Raw genomic sequence first — 18813 nt, forward strand, 5'->3', positions numbered from 1 at the left:
GTCAAAGTGAACAAAACATGCAAGTTTTGTGCACGTTTTCTGTACAATGTTATTTACACACCTTTTCTAAGAAGATTTCGTTCTTTAAGCCTTGTCTTTGGTTAAATAAATATCTCTGCATAAGTCATTTAGAGCATCTTGAGAAAATAGTATTGGTTTATTATTGCTTTCTGAATTAGAAAATTCTACTGTTTCATCACTGTAATGTTCATCCCCACTGCTTGAACTCCACATTTCCTGATCAGGGGGTTTTGGTACAGGTAATTCTTTGGAGTGCTCAACTGGGCGCATTGCTGATTGCAAATTTGGGTAAACAATGTGTTTCTTTTTTTGCTGCATTAGAATGATCTTTCTGCTCTCGCCAAATCATTGGGACACCAAACTTCATGTGAACATTCTTTTTTGCATACAATGCGCTCAATGTTTTCACACATGTAAGGCAACAGGCATGAGGAGCCCATGACTTGTCTTGGTCTCCTATATCAAAATGAAAGTACACCCTGTACAATTTCTTGATATGGCTGGTAATGCTGCGCCTTTCTTTAGCAAATATTAATTCGCCACATATGTAGCAGAATTTGCTTGGATCATTTTTGAACTGTCTTGAAGTCATCGTCAAAGCCTATACTGCATCTAAAGAATAAAGACAAGAAAAAAAGTAAATTGTTTTATAAAGAAAAATAAGGATTCCATAATGTGAACATGTTAAGCCATTATAAACGCCCACTAGCAAGTTATTAGATTCTTTCGTACATAAAGTAAGGGGTTGATAAAATTTCATTTCTATTTTTTGCATTTAATTTAGTAAATTTTCAGAAAAGAATGTATAAAATGCCCCTTTATGTTTAAAACATTAAAATACACAATAATCCGGTCTTTATTGTAGTTTTTAGTTAAAAAATACTTTATTAAATGGATATCTATTTTTAACCCTCAGATTTTTCCCGTGCCCTACAAATAAGGTTCTGAGGCAGGTTTTAGCTTCTTTTCCTTGATTTTTTTAGCCTACATTAAAAATGCCTTTCTTGACGAATACCATGCCTTTCGGAAGGTGGTGAACACCAAACCATGTGCTACAGCATTATGTTTTTACTTTTGAAAAAATTAGCCCTTGGTCTAGAAAATATTATGCTAACCAAGCTAGCTCTGTCATCTAGCTCTCTTTAATCTGGAAAAATAGCTCATTTCGGCTGACTTTAGCAAATAAATGATTCAAATAAATGATTTAACAAATAATGCACATAATATGTGTATATTAAACTGTGTTTTTCTCTTAAGATTTATAATTTAATACACATAATATGTGACTGCAAAGTCGTCAGTAACCCATTTTTGACGTTTTTACTGAAATTTACGACTGTGGCAATTTTGCACAAATTATACCTAATTCAACAAAAAGAAAGCCAGAAATAAAATTTTCACGTTACTAGGTATACAAAAATTGCTGCAGATATCCTGTACTTTTTTTAGTGTTGCACAGTGTTATTTATCGTTTGTGTTTAATATGTTTGTTTAATTGTTTATTTTTATCAGTATTATATTGTACCTATTTACAATGCCCCTCACACGGGACAGAGTTATACACTAGGGTCGTTTTTTAACGTGGAGAAAAGGTACAAAAATAAAAATTGTCTCAGTCGTGAAGGATTTCTCCTCCACTGAAAGAGAACGAGAAACGGAAGTGCCGCATCTGAAGGACAGATGGTATTTATTTGCTCCCCCACCGAGCAAATTAGGCACAAGGCCAATTTTTAATGTGAGGAGTGATGGGAGGGGGAAGGGAAAAAGGGGACCAGCTCCCGAGAGGTGGGAAATGGGAGCTGGTTAAAGGTCAGGCATGTGGGGTTGCCCCCACATCTGGTCTTTGCTAGTCATAGCTAGTCATAGCTTGCAGCATCTGCCGGAATAGATGGTGTTTATTTGCTCCCCCACTGAGCAAATTAGGCACAAGGCCGTTTTTAATGTGAGGTAAAAACCAGCTCCCCTAAAAGTAGGCAAAAAGGGGGCACTCTGGTTACCAAAAATAATAATTGTCCCAGTATAGAGGGTTTCCCCTCCATTGACTGGTACAAATAATCTTAAGTGCAGCATCTGCCGGAACAGATGGTATTTATTTGCTCCCCCACCGAGCAAATTAGGCACAAGGCCGATTTTTAATGTGAGGAGTGAAGGGAGGGGGAAGGGGAAAGGGGCACCAGCTCCCGAGAGGTGGGAAATGGGAGCTGGTTAAAGGTCAGACATGTGGGGTTGCCCCCACATCTGGTCTTTGCTAGTCATAGCTAGTCATAGCTTGCAGCATCTGCCGGAACAGATGGTGTTTATTTGCTCCCCCACCGAGCAAATTAGGCACAAGGCCGATTTTTAATGTGAGGAGTGAAGGGAGGGGGAAGGGAAAAAGGGGGACCAGCTCCCGAGAGGTGGGAAATGGGAGCTGGTTAAAGGTCAGGCATGTGGGGTTGCCCCCACATCTGGTCTTTGCTAGTCATAGCTAGTTCTAGCTAGTCATAGCTTGCAGTATCTGCCGGAACAGATGGTATTTATTTGCTCCCCCACCGAGCAAATTAGGCACAAGGCCAATTTTTAATGTGAGGAGTGAAGGCAGGGGGAAGGGAAAAAGGGGACCAGCTCCCGAGAGGTGGGAAATGGGAGCTGGTTAAAGGCCAGGCATGTGGGGTTGCCCCCACATCTGGTCTTTGCTAGTCATAGCTAGTCATAGCTTGCAGTATCTGCCGGAACAGATGGTATTTATTTGCTCCCCCACTGAGCAAATTAGGCACAAGGCCGTTTTTAATGTGAGGTAAAAACCAGCTCACCTAAAAGGGGTCACTCTGGTTACCAAAAATAATAATTGTCCCAGTATAGAGGGTTTCCCCTCCATTGACTGGTACAAATTATCTTAAGTGCAGCATCTGCCGGAACAGATGGTATTTATTTGCTCCCCCACCGAGCAAATAAGGCACAAGGCCGATTTTTAATGTGAGGAGTGAAGGGAGGGGGAAGGGGAAAGGGGGACCAGCTCCCGAGAGGTGGGAAATGGGAGCTGGTTAAAGGTCAGACATGTGGGGTTGCCCCCACATCTGGTCTTTGCTAGTCATAGCTAGTCATAGCTTGCAGCATCTGCCGGAACAGATGGTGTTTATTTGCTCCCCCACCGAGCAAATTAGGCACAAGGCCGATTTTTAATGTGAGGAGTGAAGGGAGGGGGAAGGGAAAAAGGGGGACCAGCTCCCGAGAGGTGGGAAATGGGAGCTGGTTAATGGTCAGGCATGTGGGGTTGCCCCCACATCTGGTCTTTGCTAGTCATAGCTAGTCATAGCTAGTCATAGCTTGCAGTATCTGCCGGAACAGATGGTGTTTATTTGCTCCCCCACTGAGCAAATTAGGCACAAGGCCGTTTTTAATGTGAGGTAAAAACCAGCTCCCCTAAAAGTAGGCAAAAAGGGGGCACTCTGGTTACCAAAAATAATAATTGTCCCAGTATAGAGGGTTTCCCCTCCATTGACTGGTACAAATTATCTTAAGTGCAGCATCTGCCGGAACAGATGGTATTTATTTGCTACCCCACCGAGCAAATTAGGCACAAGGCCAATTTTTAATGTGAGGAGTGAAGGGAGGGGGAAAGGAAAAAGGGGACCAGCTCCCGAGAGGTGGGAAATGGGAGCTGGTTAAAGGTCAGGCATGTGGGGTTGCCCCCACATCTGGTCTTTGCTAGTCATAGCTAGTCATAGCTTGCAGTATCTGCCGGAACAGATGGTATTTATTTGCTCCCCCGCTGAGCAAATTAGGCACAAGGCCGTTTTTAATGTGAGGTAAAAACCAGCTCCCCTAAAAGTAGGCAAAAAGGGGGCACTCTGGTTACCAAAAATAATAATTGTCCCAGTATAGAGGGTTTCCCCTCCATTGACTGGTACAAATTATCTTAAGTGCAGCATCTGCCGGAACAGATGGTATTTATTTGCTCCCCCACCGAGCAAATTAGGCACAAGGCCAATTTTTAATGTGAGGAGTGAAGGGAGGGGAAAGGGGAAAAGGGGACCAGCTCCCGAGAGGTGGGAAATGGGAGCTGGTTAAAGGTCAGGCATGTGGGGTTGCCCCCACATCTGGTCTTTGCTAGTCATAGCTTGCAGTATCTGCCGGAACAGATGGTATTTATTTGCTCCCCCACTGAGCAAATTAGGCACAAGGCCGTTTTTAATGTGAGGTAAAAACCAGCTCCCCTAAAAGGGGTCACTCTGGTTACCAAAAATAATAATTGTCCCAGTATAGAGGGTTTCCCCTCCATTGACTGGTACAAATTATCTTAAGTGCAGCATCTGCCGGAACAGATGGTATTTATTTGCTCCCCCACCGAGCAAATTAGGCACAAGGCCGATTTTTAATGTGAGGAGTGAAGGGAGGGGGAAGGGGAAAGGGGGACCAGCTCCCGAGAGGTGGGAAATGGGAGCTGGTTAAAGGTCAGACATGTGGGGTTGCCCCCACATCTGGTCTTTGCTAGTCATAGCTAGTCATAGCTTGCAGCATCTGCCGGAACAGATGGTGTTTATTTGCTCCCCCACCGAGCAAATTAGGCACAAGGCCGATTTTTAATGTGAGGAGTGAAGGGAGGGGGAAGGGAAAAAGGGGGACCAGCTCCCGAGAGGTGGGAAATGGGAGCTGGTTAATGGTCAGGCATGTGGGGTTGCCCCCACATCTGGTCTTTGCTAGTCATAGCTAGTCATAGCTAGTCATAGCTTGCAGTATCTGCCGGAACAGATGGTGTTTATTTGCTCCCCCACTGAGCAAATTAGGCACAAGGCCGTTTTTAATGTGAGGTAAAAACCAGCTCCCCTAAAAGTAGGCAAAAAGGGGGCACTCTGGTTACCAAAAATAATAATTGTCCCAGTATAGAGGGTTTCCCCTCCATTGACTGGTACAAATTATCTTAAGTGCAGCATCTGCCGGAACAGATGGTATTTATTTGTTCCCCCACCGAGCAAATTAGGCACAAGGCCAATTTTTAATGTGAGGAGTGAAGGGAGGGGGAAGGGAAAAAGGGGACCAGCTCCCGAGAGGTGGGAAATGGGAGCTGGTTAAAGATCAGGCATGTGGGGTTGCCCCCACATCTGCTCTTTGCTAGTCATAGCTAGTCATAGCTTGCAGTATCTGCCGGAACAGATGGTATTTATTTGCTACCCCACCGAGCAAATTAGGCACAAGGCCAATTTTTAATGTGAGGAGTGAAGGGAGGGGGAAAGGAAAAAGGGGACCAGCTCCCGAGAGGTGGGAAATGGGAGCTGGTTAAAGGTCAGGCATGTGGGGTTGCCCCCACATCTGGTCTTTGCTAGTCATAGCTAGTCATAGCTTGCAGTATCTGCCGGAACAGATGGTATTTATTTGCTCCCCCACTGAGCAAATTAGGCACAAGGCCGTTTTTAATGTGAGGTAAAAACCAGCTCCCCTAAAAGTAGGCAAAAAGGGGGCACTCTGGTTACCAAAAATAATAATTGTCCCAGTATAGAGGGTTTCCCCTCCATTGACTGGTACAAATTATCTTAAGTGCAGCATCTGCCGGAACAGATGGTATTTATTTGCTCCCCCACCGAGCAAATTAGGCACAAGGCCAATTTTTAATGTGAGGAGTGAAGGGAGGGGAAAGGGGAAAAGGGGACCAGCTCCCGAGAGGTGGGAAATGGGAGCTGGTTAAAGGTCAGGCATGTGGGGTTGCCCCCACATATGGTCTTTGCTAGTCATAGCTTGCAGTATCTGCCGGAACAGATGGTGTTTATTTGCTCCCCCACCGAGCAAATTAGGCACAAGGCCGATTTTTAATGTGAGCAGTGAAGGGAGGGGGAAGGGAAAAAGGGGACCAGCTCCCGAGAGGTTGGAAATGGGAGCTGGTTAATGGTCAGGCATGTGGGGTTGCCCCCACATCTGGTCTTTGCTAGTCATAGCTAGTCATAGCTAGTCATAGCTTGCAGTATCTGCCGGAACAGATGGTATTTATTTGCTCCCCCACTGAGCAAATCAGGCACAAGGCCGTTTCTAATGTGAGGCAAAAACCAGCTCCCCTAAAAGGGGTCACTCTGGTTACCAAAAACAACAATTGTCCCAGCATAGAGGGCTTCCCCTCCATTGACTGGTACAAACCATCTCAAGTGCAGTATCTGCCGGAACAGATGGTATTTATTTGCTCCCCCACTGAGCAAATTAGGCACAAGGCCGTTTTTAATGTGAGGTAAAAACCAGCTCCCCTAAAAGGGGTCACTCTGGTTACCAAAAATAATAATTGTCCCAGTATAGAGGGTTTCCCCTCCATTGACTGGTACAAATTATCTTAAGTGCAGTATCTGCCGGAACAGATATTACACTTTGATCTTGGCCCGAAGGCCAAGAAATATTATATTGTACCTATTTACTATGCCTCCCCACGGGACAGAGTTAGATACCAGGGTCGTTTTTAACGGTGAGAAGATTGCTTTAAAATTATGTAATTTTACATAGATAATATTTATAATGAATAAGGTTCAGTCTCATTATTAATCGAATTGTGTTGTTTTACCATGTTTTATTGCTCTTTTTCAAAATGCCCTCATATAGTATCAACAGTGACAGTTTGACAAATCTTACCTACTTTTTCAGTTAACAGGCCTTCTTCTCTCGGTGGCCACGTTTCTGCTAGCTGCAACTGCCAGACAACTGAGATAGTAGAATGCCAGAGTAATTCATTTTGAACACTGCCGCCATTGCCTAAAATTTTCAAGAGACGACAGTGGCTACCACTTGTAACCGCCGCCATCTTTTTGTGTTAACATTTATTATCCATAATCAATAATTTACGTGACTTATATAAAATAATGCATTAGATAACCATAGGCTAATTCGTTTCCCGTATGCGGAATCATTTACCAAATCTGTTCTGGTTTTGGGTCATATTTCCACTGAGCAACGTTGGTACTCGAATTTTGCTATCGATAAGGTGAAAAGCTATAGCAAACATCTATATGAATACTTTAACCATAGTTCCTGATTTCAAAAGGCGAAAAATTAAAAGATACATCTGCTTTACTTTTAATGCTAGGTTTATTTATGGTGTCTTTTAAATTTAATAAAAACCCTTCACAATTTGCTGATGAGGAAACCTTGTTTATTAAAAAACTATATGTAATAATTATTGTCCGTAACTTGATGTCTACCACAATAAAAACACTGTTTTCCGAAACGATCGTACAACTAATTGATTTTGTTGTTGTTTCTTCTTATGAAACGGATTTTTAATTTAATTATAATTTGATTTTTAAATTGTAAATTATCAATCACATTACTAATATATATATATATATATATATATATATATATATATATATATATATATATATATATAATATTTTATGCGGGTTCTCCTTTATAATCTTTTGTTATTCAGTTTTTAGTAGTATTTTATTTTATCTTCATGGAGAATGTTTGCATGCATACAATTATTTTGTAGTGGAAATTTATTTATTTTTATTTATATCTGAATTATTACTATTTCTATTAAAACGATTTCTATTTCTTGACTTTTTAATAACTTTATTATCATGATACATTTGGTACCATTATTATCATTTTTCGTGTGATTGGTTTTATTTGTCACTTTCAATATTTTTTCTTCCTAGGACAACTCATTTAATATTTTTTTAATTATCATTTTTACTATTCTCACATGAACATTAACTCAGTTTCAAATATTCTCATGAATCAATACCATATATACCCAGCGTTGCCTGTGACATAAGTAACAAACAGATGACTTAAAAAGTGTATGTAAAATATATGTAAAATATAAAATGTCATAATGTAACAAACCTATTCGTAGTTTCAGTGTTAAGTTATTGTTCCCGGGCAGTGCCGTGTTTCTTGTTTTTCACGTTTATTCTGATAATTTACTAACGCATATATAGTGTATTCCAGCTATGAATAACAGCAGATACTGCTTTCAGAGAAGTTAATATTCCAGCAGACAGCCCTGACAGTTAGACCGTATAGTACCCTAGTAACTCGGCATTTATATGTTTTATTCCTATTTGTTGTTAAAATATTTGTTGACTATGTTCCTATAGTGTGTATTTTTTAGCACTACTACCCATTTTCGCTTACACTATAATGAAACGGATATTTGTTTTAATATATTAAAAATGATATAAAAAACACTCACATAATTTTTCAGTTTTTAACTTATTGAACTCGGGTAACGCTAGATTCCTGTATTTTTTTAAAGACATATGAACTTTCTATGAAGATACTTCCCTTTCAAATGTAGACATTTTTTTCTGTTGTGTAAATTAATACCTTTTTTTTCGGACGCATAATAACTATTTTTAAAACGGCTTTTTTACATTCAGAATTTTTTGATTTGTTATTCAAATACTAAACAAAGTTCGCATATTTTTGTAATAGTTTTCCTTTTTTTAAATATTTAATGGGTTTTCTTTATTTGGCTTTTAGTAGTGTCAGGTTGACAAGAAAGTTAATGCGGTTTTCTGCTGTTAAATTCAGATGAACATATCGCGACTCAGCCAAACATTTATTGATCGAAATATGCATTATCTGAATCAATACCCCTTTTCTTACACAAAACAAGTGTATTTATGCCAGTAATGTAAAAAAAGATTGCGATCTGATCGCGATGAATTCGCTGTAGGCGATTTTGTCATATCGCTTAGATCTTTGAAGCATTTATCACGTTTGTCGAGTTGCTAAAGAAAGTGTTAGTCAGTAGGTGAGAGGTATGGACAGTATGGCGAATAAGGCAGACCTGCCATCCCCAAGTCGTTAAACTTCTGCAGGTTCGGTTTAACAACGTGCGGTCTGGCATTGTAGTAAAGATTCTTGTTTATCAAAATAATAGATTCTTGTTTATAAACATGATATATATTATGTCTTAGTTTGATCTTCTGTTCATATTATTGGCTCACAAGGAGCTTTCACACAGGTCTTCATAGATCTTTCCTATGGTGTTCCCTGGAAGCTGAGTGACAACAAGTCTCCCCAGTTTTCCACTACCTTCCACCTCTTCCGATAACATTTGCAAATAAATTTGCATTATCGCAACAGCGTCTTACCATTGATTTCTCGTTGGCAGCAGCTATTGGTCTTTGCTGGAATTCGAGTGGTAATAAGCCTCCCCAATATCCCAGTTCTCTTCGCATTTATTCGGCTGAGTTCTGGTCAGTTCATCGGCTTTTCCTTCCTTCTTGACTATTTGGTTATGTGGTCTGGCTTTTTTTAGGGGGGGGGGCGAATGCAGTGATGTGGCAATGGGGGTATGGTTGGGTTAGAGAAATTATAAATATGCGGTTTCAGTGTTCTTGGTTCCATTTAGTGTTTCATGCTTTGCCTTTGCAGCAGTTTTTCTATCTGTAGTAATTACTAGACTACCCGTGATCGGTTGGGCCAGTAAAGAAAATTGCGTTAAAATAACTTAAACGTAATACGGAAATGAACGATGTAAAAAAAGGCAGAAAGTATTAACAATTGCTTATTTGAAAAATTTAAACGCGAAAAAACTTGGGACGCTGTAAACGTACACAGTAAAACAATATGTTTTATTGTCGTTTTGATTATTTAGTATAATGTATATCGTATATAGGAAACAGATCGATCATTATACTTATTATTTGTAATCACGTATGCTTCCCATATCTTGAAGTTTTTTATTCAATAAATCTAAGATATTCGATTTTCTAAGGACGTCCGTTTGTTCGAACGAAACCGGGTCAGCGATTTCTTTTTATTTGTTTACGCTGTTATGGGTTTATGTTTATGCACGCATGCGCAAGCGGAAGTCGTAGACCGGATGTTGGGTTACAACACCCGTGGCAATGTCATTTGAGTTTTATAATTATATAGATTATGTGATTATGAAAGATTTCTTGTGTGCTAATTTGAGAAAAAAGTTGAATTATATGTCAGTATTTGTTTATACGTGTTTTTGCGATCCGCATGTGCTGTTGTAGCATAATAAAATATAGAAGGATTAAAAGAGTTTTGGATTTAACACAGAGATATAGACATGTCAACCAATTATTGCCTTTTAGAAAAAGAAAATAGAGGTCACATTTACTTATTTTCTGTAAACAAATCTTTCGGGGCAATGACAAAGGACTGAAATTCAACTAGATGGTAACCCTATTATGTGCATCTAAATTTATAGACATGCACCTTTTATTCTAAATATAGAGATGATCACCTCCTTACATGAATTTTGATATAGAAATGATCGCCTCGTTTTGTGCACCCATATGTTAAAAATATCACCTGCTTATGCATCTCTTGATATAGAGATGTTCATTTTATTATGAACATTCAAATATAGAACATGTAAACTCATTATATGCAACCACACACGGAAAAAGTTAGCTTATCAAGTGCATACAAATATAGAGATAGTCACCTTATTATTTGCATCCAAATATAAAGATATTCACCATGTTATGTGCATCTAATTGGAGATACTCGTATGTGCATCTTAATAAAGAGATAGCCAATTATCTAATTGTACCCAAATATAAAGGTGATTGCCTTATCGTGTGCATCTAAACATAGTAATAATCACTCCATTTTATATATTTAAATATAAAACTGCTAGACCTCCTTATGTGCATCTTAATATTAAAACGGTAACCTCATTATGCATCTTAATATAAAGATGTTCTCTGCATCACACGGTATTTTCTATTAATGGATATATCATTTGGTAGCTTACATACGAAATAGCATTTCATACTAGCGTTGATTTGATCGCCATTACATTATATCCAATTGGTGTTGTCTAAATTAATAAAATATTTTTAAAATTCATTTTACTTCTTTCACCTGTCACTGGGCTTCATAACTCCTCACTGTTGGAATAAGACTAGTATGGACTCATTGCCAGTATTGTCACTACTGATAAACAACGACTTAATACAACTACAATTAAATGACATACACTACTTTTTTCAAGCAGGACTTTTTTTTAGATTTAGTTTTTTTGTGTTGCTAAGAGGAGGCGGATGACGTCATTATGTTATTTAGTTCAAAGTCGTGACTGAATTAACTCGCAGTCGTTGACAAAGACAATGAAATGTTTATTGCTTTATTTCAACAGCATAACATGAATAAATTTGTGAATACAATAAAATGCAATAATGTATTGCCTTACGATACATCAATTTAATATACGAATTTATTGATGAAAATTAAAAATTATTCCTCTAATAAAATATGTTTTTACTTACTGGTTGATCACAACCTCTTAAGGGCCTTGAGTCACTTGAGGATAATGCATAAACACATAGTTCGATGATGAGAAACAGTGGGTGAGATAGGAAGAAGATTATTTAATAGGGTTTGATTATTTTAAAAGAGCGGCTCAACAAAGGTTTGTTTCCTTGACACTTGGAGCGGAACATGAAGTAGTCGGATGAGAAGCAGTTGTATGGTATTTGTTCCATGGACGAGATGTTCTAAGAAATAAACTTATTTAATAGAATTCTGTTTGTTTTGGCTGTGTACAAAAACAGAGATATGGACGTTCTTTCTTATTGTTGCAAGTAGATGACTCTAGTTGTTATCGGGTCCAGGGACTATAGGAAAGAAAAGTAAAGTAGAAAACGTATTGTGACTGCGTTCTCGGCAACTCCCGTTACTCTCGCTTATCTTTATTTGTCCCTCAGTCCTCATTTTTTAATGAATGATTTTTCTGACAAAGGGAGAAGAAAGAACTGTATTCTAGGTTGGCAGTATTTTGCGCGAACATTTGGCAGAGGTGGCAGAAATGTTCTGTTCCTATATCTATCCTTGTAGCCATGTCATTAGTAAGGGTGCTGGAGGTAAACGTTTTGTCTGGGCTGACGTTATCTGCCTGATAGTCAGGGAACCGAACCTTGGATTAACCACTAAGGAGGCTGTCCTATTAGCAGGTGCAAGTACTGAGGCTGCTGTATTGCCATTTAGTGAATGGATTCTGGACCATGCAGTAGCATTTGGTGAGGCCGCTCGATACCATATTAGTGGGTAATTGTTTCGGCTTTACCTTATCATGTTCTACAAAACAATTTTCTTCGTTTCTTTTTCTCTCTTAGTTTCCCCTCTCTGTCCTGCTCTAAGCAAGTCTGACGACCTAGTCCACAAATTCCAAAATTCCATCATGACAAGTTTCAAGAAAAAATACACGATTAAACCCGGATCTCGAACTGCCAACGCAGGCCCCCACTACCATGTATCCTTCTCCAACATCAGGGGTCTACCTTCTAACCTTCCAGAAGTTGAAACTCAATTACAGGAGACTAAACCTTACCTTTTATTTTTAAGCGAAACTGGCACTGGACAGGCTATTTCCCTAGATGAGTTCGTAATTAAAGGATACTATAACTTAACTTCTAAATGAGCCCCAAGATCGCCATGGGCATGGAATATGTGCCTATATTAAAGCTGGCTTTCCATGTGGTAGGGACATCTCCAGTGAAGATCCTAACTTAGCCTATATGTGCTTCCGGGTTGCACTAGCTCACACTACTGCGTTTATATTTATTCTCTATCGCCCCCACAACAGCGGAGTTCCTATCTTTAAAAGCATATCTGAGAAAATTGACCGAGTCCTATCTGCTTATCCTTCAGCTAACATTCACTTATGTGGAGACTTCAATGTTCAAAACGTGGAATGGTTGACCCACTCAAACAAGACCGATGATGAGGGAGGGGTCTGTCATGATTTCTCCATTGCTTATGACCTCACTCAGATTGTTCACGAACCCACCCGTGTGCCCAACAATGACGGTCAGTATGCGAGTCTACTAAACCTTTTCCTCACAACTTGCCCTGAACTATGTTCAGTTTCTGTTCTGTCTCCTCTTGGAACTTCCGAATACTCTGTTGTATCAATTAAGATAAAAAGAAATATAATAAGTTCCCAGGCGTACCTCTCCATCGTACAGTATATCGATACACTAAGGCTGATTGGGATAGCTTCCGTACATTTATATCGGATCTACCTCTGCGTTGCTTTTTTAAAAAGGATGTCCTCTATAGTATCAAACCTGACGGAATGGTTAATTGTAGGTATAGACCGTTTCATACCCTCAAAAATGTTCGAGCAAAAACCTAACAGCCAGCCATGGTTCTCTCCAGAATGTGCTTCTACCATTGCGCACAGAAATCACTTTTTCCACTGCTTCCAACGTAATAGACATAGAGAAACTAAAGCCGCTTTCAGGACTGCCAGCAACCATTGTAAGAAAGTTATAAAGAACGCAAGAGAGTTGTATGCTCAGTTCGTCAAGTCCAAAGTAGCTGAGCAGCGGCTTGATTCCCACCAGTTTTGGCAAATAGCAAACAGAATCCGTCTTTTTTATGTGAAAGACGCTACAAAGTACAAGAGATGCAAATGTTCATTAGTTGTTTTTTTTAATCTGTCAAGACAACAAGGAATGCTCCGAGTAGTACCTATCCAGATATGACAGAAATACACTGCTTAAAGAATATTTGGTTGTTCTAGGATTGCCTCAGTAGTGGGATACTTTCTCGAGCAGTAGAGTGATCCAAGCGTTTTTCAGTGACTTAACAAACAGATTTCATATAAATGTTTTATTTGAGGTTTTCAGTGAACGCCTGAACTAGGACCTTATGAAAACAGGAGGCTTGCAGCAAGAGATAGCGATTCATTTCAACTAGCGGACATAAGCATTTCTAGTTTGGGTGGCGAAAAAAGTATTAGGTTGATGCAAAAATAATTTCGTTTTTGATGTTCAACTTCATGCCTAAAAACGACATTATTTTTGCCCCAAACTAATAGCAAGCCATTTCCCCCATTTATTACCACACGTTTCAATGAACAACCTCAGAATATTATTTGGTAAAACATTTATGAAGATAAGTAAGGGTCTTGTCACAGAATCGATCCTTTGAAAATGCGAGGAGATGAATTTATATAGTGATTATGCTCTTACATTTCTGAACTTTTTAGATGGGAATTGTTTATAGTATTATTTAGAGTATTCGGATTAGTAATATCATCTTAAATGCTATTTTAACAACGCTGTGGTCTATGTAAACTCCACTTTCTTAAGGTGTATCTTGTCGAAATCAGGAATCTTTCTGTTGAACTCAGGAATGTTTTTTGTCAAACTTGGGAATCTGTATAGAATTTATAATAGGACCGTTTATTTAATCGACAGGGTAGCATCTTCTGGTCTGTGGATTAGGTAGAAGTCCTTAATTGTTTGCAATTGCATTTTTGAGTGTTTCACGCATTGAGGATTCGACGTTAAACGTACAGAAAAGTGTAACTTACAACCGATTTTACTATGCCACTACTCCTGGCCCAAGAACTCATGGCGAAGTGGATAAAGTACTGTTTAATTCGAGTTCAACAGAAAATTTCCCGAGTTTGACAAGATACACCCAAAGAAGCTCGGGAGATATATCGGCCGAAACGCGGTGAAAATAACACTCAAAATGAGAAGAGTAGTCCGAAGAATCGAAATAATACAAATCGTTTTCCGTCTTTTTATACGATTTCATCTTCTGTTGCACACGAAATTTGCTTGATGAGAATTCATTCAACCTTTAATAGAATCGTAAAAAATAATCGATACAATTCGATTATGCATTTGATCCTTCTATAACACAACATGTGGGATTTGAATCCACACTAAAATAAATATTAATCAAGAAATTATTTTTGTTAAGTAAACTATATTTGATTTAGTAATTTTGTTATCTGGTACTAAATGGTATCTACTGTAAAAAAGCAAAAAACAAAACAAAACAAAACAAAAAACAATACTCTCGGTGACGTGCGTGTATAATATAAAACCTTTGTATTATAAGTACTTTTGAACGTAAACACACCAACGGAAAAAGAAGAAACTGAAAGAAAAATAAAAACAACTTTGATAACTAAAATTAAATTATTCGTTGGTCTGCGTTGTTGTATTTTCAGTGATTGAATGATACAAGTGCTCTTTCACGTCAAACAATAAGATTTTTGCTCGTTCACTATAATATTATTTCAATAAGATATCTATTATTTGTACACACACAAACACAGAGACATATTATCTAGCTATCTATCTATCTGCATATATGAATTATGTTATCTAATTTACATTTATCTTTATTAATTTGTCTGTCTCACTATGATTATTGCTAATTATTTATTCGACTTTTATTACACCCACACAAACACACACACACACACACACACATATATATATATATATAAATATATATATATATATATATTTGCCAGTGTCCGTTTAAAAATAGAACATTTCATCCTCACTCAAGTCCCACTAGATGTGGGTCTTTATTCACAAAACATCTGTGGGTCTTTATTCACAAAACATTTCTAGCCTTGCCTTTCTCTGACCCCGACCTGTCAACAATCTAACTGGTGATAGGTTATTCTCAATACACTGAAATAATGTATTTTGTTCTAGACATAGCCAGGTTCTATGAACCCACCCTCAATAATCTATGCCCAAAATTCTAATACCAAATTTACTTACCCATCATCCAATATATATATATATATATATATATATATATATATAAATTATATATATATATATATATATAATTTATATATCGATCTATATGATGCATTTTTTCTTATGTATCTCAATTCCCAGTGTTCAACGGTTCCATATTAATATGGTTACATTTCAATGGCGCACACACACTCACTTACACACACATATGTTATTATTTTTATTAAAAAAAAACATTTGATTCGGGAATCTTACGTATATCAACCTCGGTGTGTTTGCGGTATTTTGGTGAATGTGAACTCTAGCTGAGATTAGATTACCCAAGATACAGTGACGAGGATAATCAAAGAGTCCCTCCAGATTATTTCGTTGCCTTGTGCCTAATTTATTGTTTTTCTCTTTTATTTTATTTTAACATTTCATTAAAAAATACATACAACTCAATAACTTTGTGGCGTTGTAGAAAAAGCGATTGATACAATATAGATCTCATAGTACCGTGTTATCCTCACCCGTTTCACGGTATAATCACGATGACACATTGGTTCCTGTCAGATTACCGAAATTAAGCAACAGTAACCATTTTGGAATGCTAGGCACTCTATGTACCTCGCCAGAACGTGGAAATTCACAGGTTCGTATCTGAGCGCGTTTAATCTACTGGCAGAGATGCATCCTTACTCTTTGTTAAGACATGCATTCACGAGAGGAAAAACTTTCTTTTCTGTCCAGTGCTTGGCTATTCCTCCAACTGAAGGCAGTTTTATCAAAAAGTGTGGTTGGTTCTGCAGAAAACCTTCACCGCTATAAAAAATAACTGATGATTTTTGAACTACTTATTCTTGTAGCGAATCTCATACGACGAAATAAACAGGAGTATCACATTGTTGGACTTTAAGGAGGCTTTGTTGCTGCTATCACATGTTTGACTATACGCTTAATGTTTTAAACGAAAAATAATAGTTCCTATTTACAATGCCTCCCTATGGGACAGAGTTAGACACCAGGGTCGTTTTTTAACGTGGAGAAAAGGAACAAAAAATTAAAATTGTCTCAGTCGTGAAAGATTTCTCCTCCACTGACAGAGAACAAGAAATTGAAGTGCAGCATCTGAAGAACAGATATTACACTTTGATCTTGTCCCGAAGGCCAAAATAATAGTTAAATATACACAAATATATTCAAACAGGGACTCACCGAGTAGAGGCAATAACACATGTTTTTGTAATGATGACATAAATATTTACTTACATGTTAACATAATAATCTGTTTGATGTCCACCCTGGGCTCGACGCTCGTCCGTATCTGAAGAATCGATTTTAACCGAATATATATATATATATATATATATATATATATATATATATATATATATATATATATATATATATAATTTTCCAGGCAATAATTTTCAGGGGTGAAACAATCAAGGAATTTAACAAAATTCATGCAGACGTGCTCAATGCCTAAGTAAGACAAGATATACATTTTATTTGTTTAATTACGAATTTACGGGCGCTACTTCGGTATAAGCAGCATCGCACGAAGACATTTCTAGTTACTTGTAACTGGCTAACCGAAATAGGCTTATGAATATGTAGCGACATATAAATGCTTATGTAAAACAAATAAAACCATACATATATATATATATATATATATATATATATATATATATGAGCAAACAGTTAATAAAATATGTTAAAAAACACTTTGAAATGAGTTAAAACATATTTAATCTGAAAAGGAAACAATAGATAAATGGATTGTCCTTAATCCGCGGAGTTTCGAAGAAATACTCTCCTTCTCATCAGAGGGTAGGAATTAGCAAAATGCGGGATCAGATTTTGCATGCAGAAGTATTTGATAAAACAACAAGTAAGTCAAGGATCTTACTTGAAAACAACATATGTTAAGCAGAGGGAATATGGTAAAGAAAAAGGTGATTACACATGAATGGATAGTCTGGTGGAAGATAAAAAATCCAGTGACGGTAAAATCGAAATGTAAAACTTCAAGAAAGTTAAAAGAATTTACATTTGTACAAGTAAAATCCAAGGGAATTCCCGTAAATGGAAGAAGATGGTCCATAATAATCCAAAGGTAGAAATCCATGAAATAATTGACAAACATGTGTTCAAGGAAAAAAGAGATGCATATATATATATATATATATATATATATATATATATATATAAGCTGAATTTTTAATCAACAGCTGTTCTGTAAGTATTTAAATTTTTTGGTCACACACTGTGGATGTTAAAATATTCACTGTTATTGTTTTTTTAATTAACCGGCCCTTTTGTACATACTAGTAAAAGTTTCACATTTGCTCAGGTCATACAAAACAATCAAAACATAGTACTTAATGCACCTTTTCTTATACATAGCACCATAAAGTGAGGATAGACTGAGTTAAGTTAGCTTTGGAAAACAGTGGTGACTTACTCTATAATTTGATTTTGTAGCTAATTAATAGGCGGCCCTCTGATCATCTATACAACTATAGTCGATTATTTGCCTATATTATATATATATATATATATATATATATATATTAAGTAATATGATTTATAATTTAAAAATTTAAAAAAAATTATAAATCACATTACTTAATATTGAATTAGCTCTAGGACATTTAACTATCGAGCTTATCATATATCTAAATTACAACGAGCATTTCTATTTCCTGTATTTTAATTAAACTAGTAATTTCACTGTTACATTAAAATACACTTAGCTCTTTAGACTATTGTTCTAATCTCCTTTAAATATATATATATATATATATATATATATATATATATATATATATATATATATATATATAGGAAAACAACAGGAATGGAAAATGAAGTCACGAAACGATATATTGGTGGATATAGATAGGTTCATTTATTCAATAAGGGACTACAGACACTTATTTGGGGGATAGAAAGTACTCTTTATGTCAAGGCATTTCGAAGCCTGATGCTTCTCCTCAGAGGAGTAGAGACGATACTAGGTCACATAGTGGAGATGCGGCGTCTAGCGTGAGATTCATTTGATCTATTTCGCTCCTAAAGTTTCATGTTTGAGAACATACCAATAAAAATAATGATAAAAATAATACTTTCCATTCGATATAATATTTAAATCAGCAATCATATTTTATTCCTGCGTACAAAGGCACTGGTTGGCCTGTATCGATTTGCGATATTCCATTGACGCTATCATTTTTAATCTGTCTTTGAGCTTTATTAAATTGTCACCTTCACAGTATCGATCAAGTCTTACCGAGAAAAAATGTATTCAATCTGGAGACCGTAAAATCGATTC

This window comes from Euprymna scolopes, chromosome 13 (assembly GCF_053919585.1).
Source record: "Euprymna scolopes isolate OS-2025 chromosome 13, ASM5391958v1, whole genome shotgun sequence".
Lineage (NCBI taxonomy): Eukaryota > Metazoa > Mollusca > Cephalopoda > Sepiida > Sepiolidae > Euprymna > Euprymna scolopes.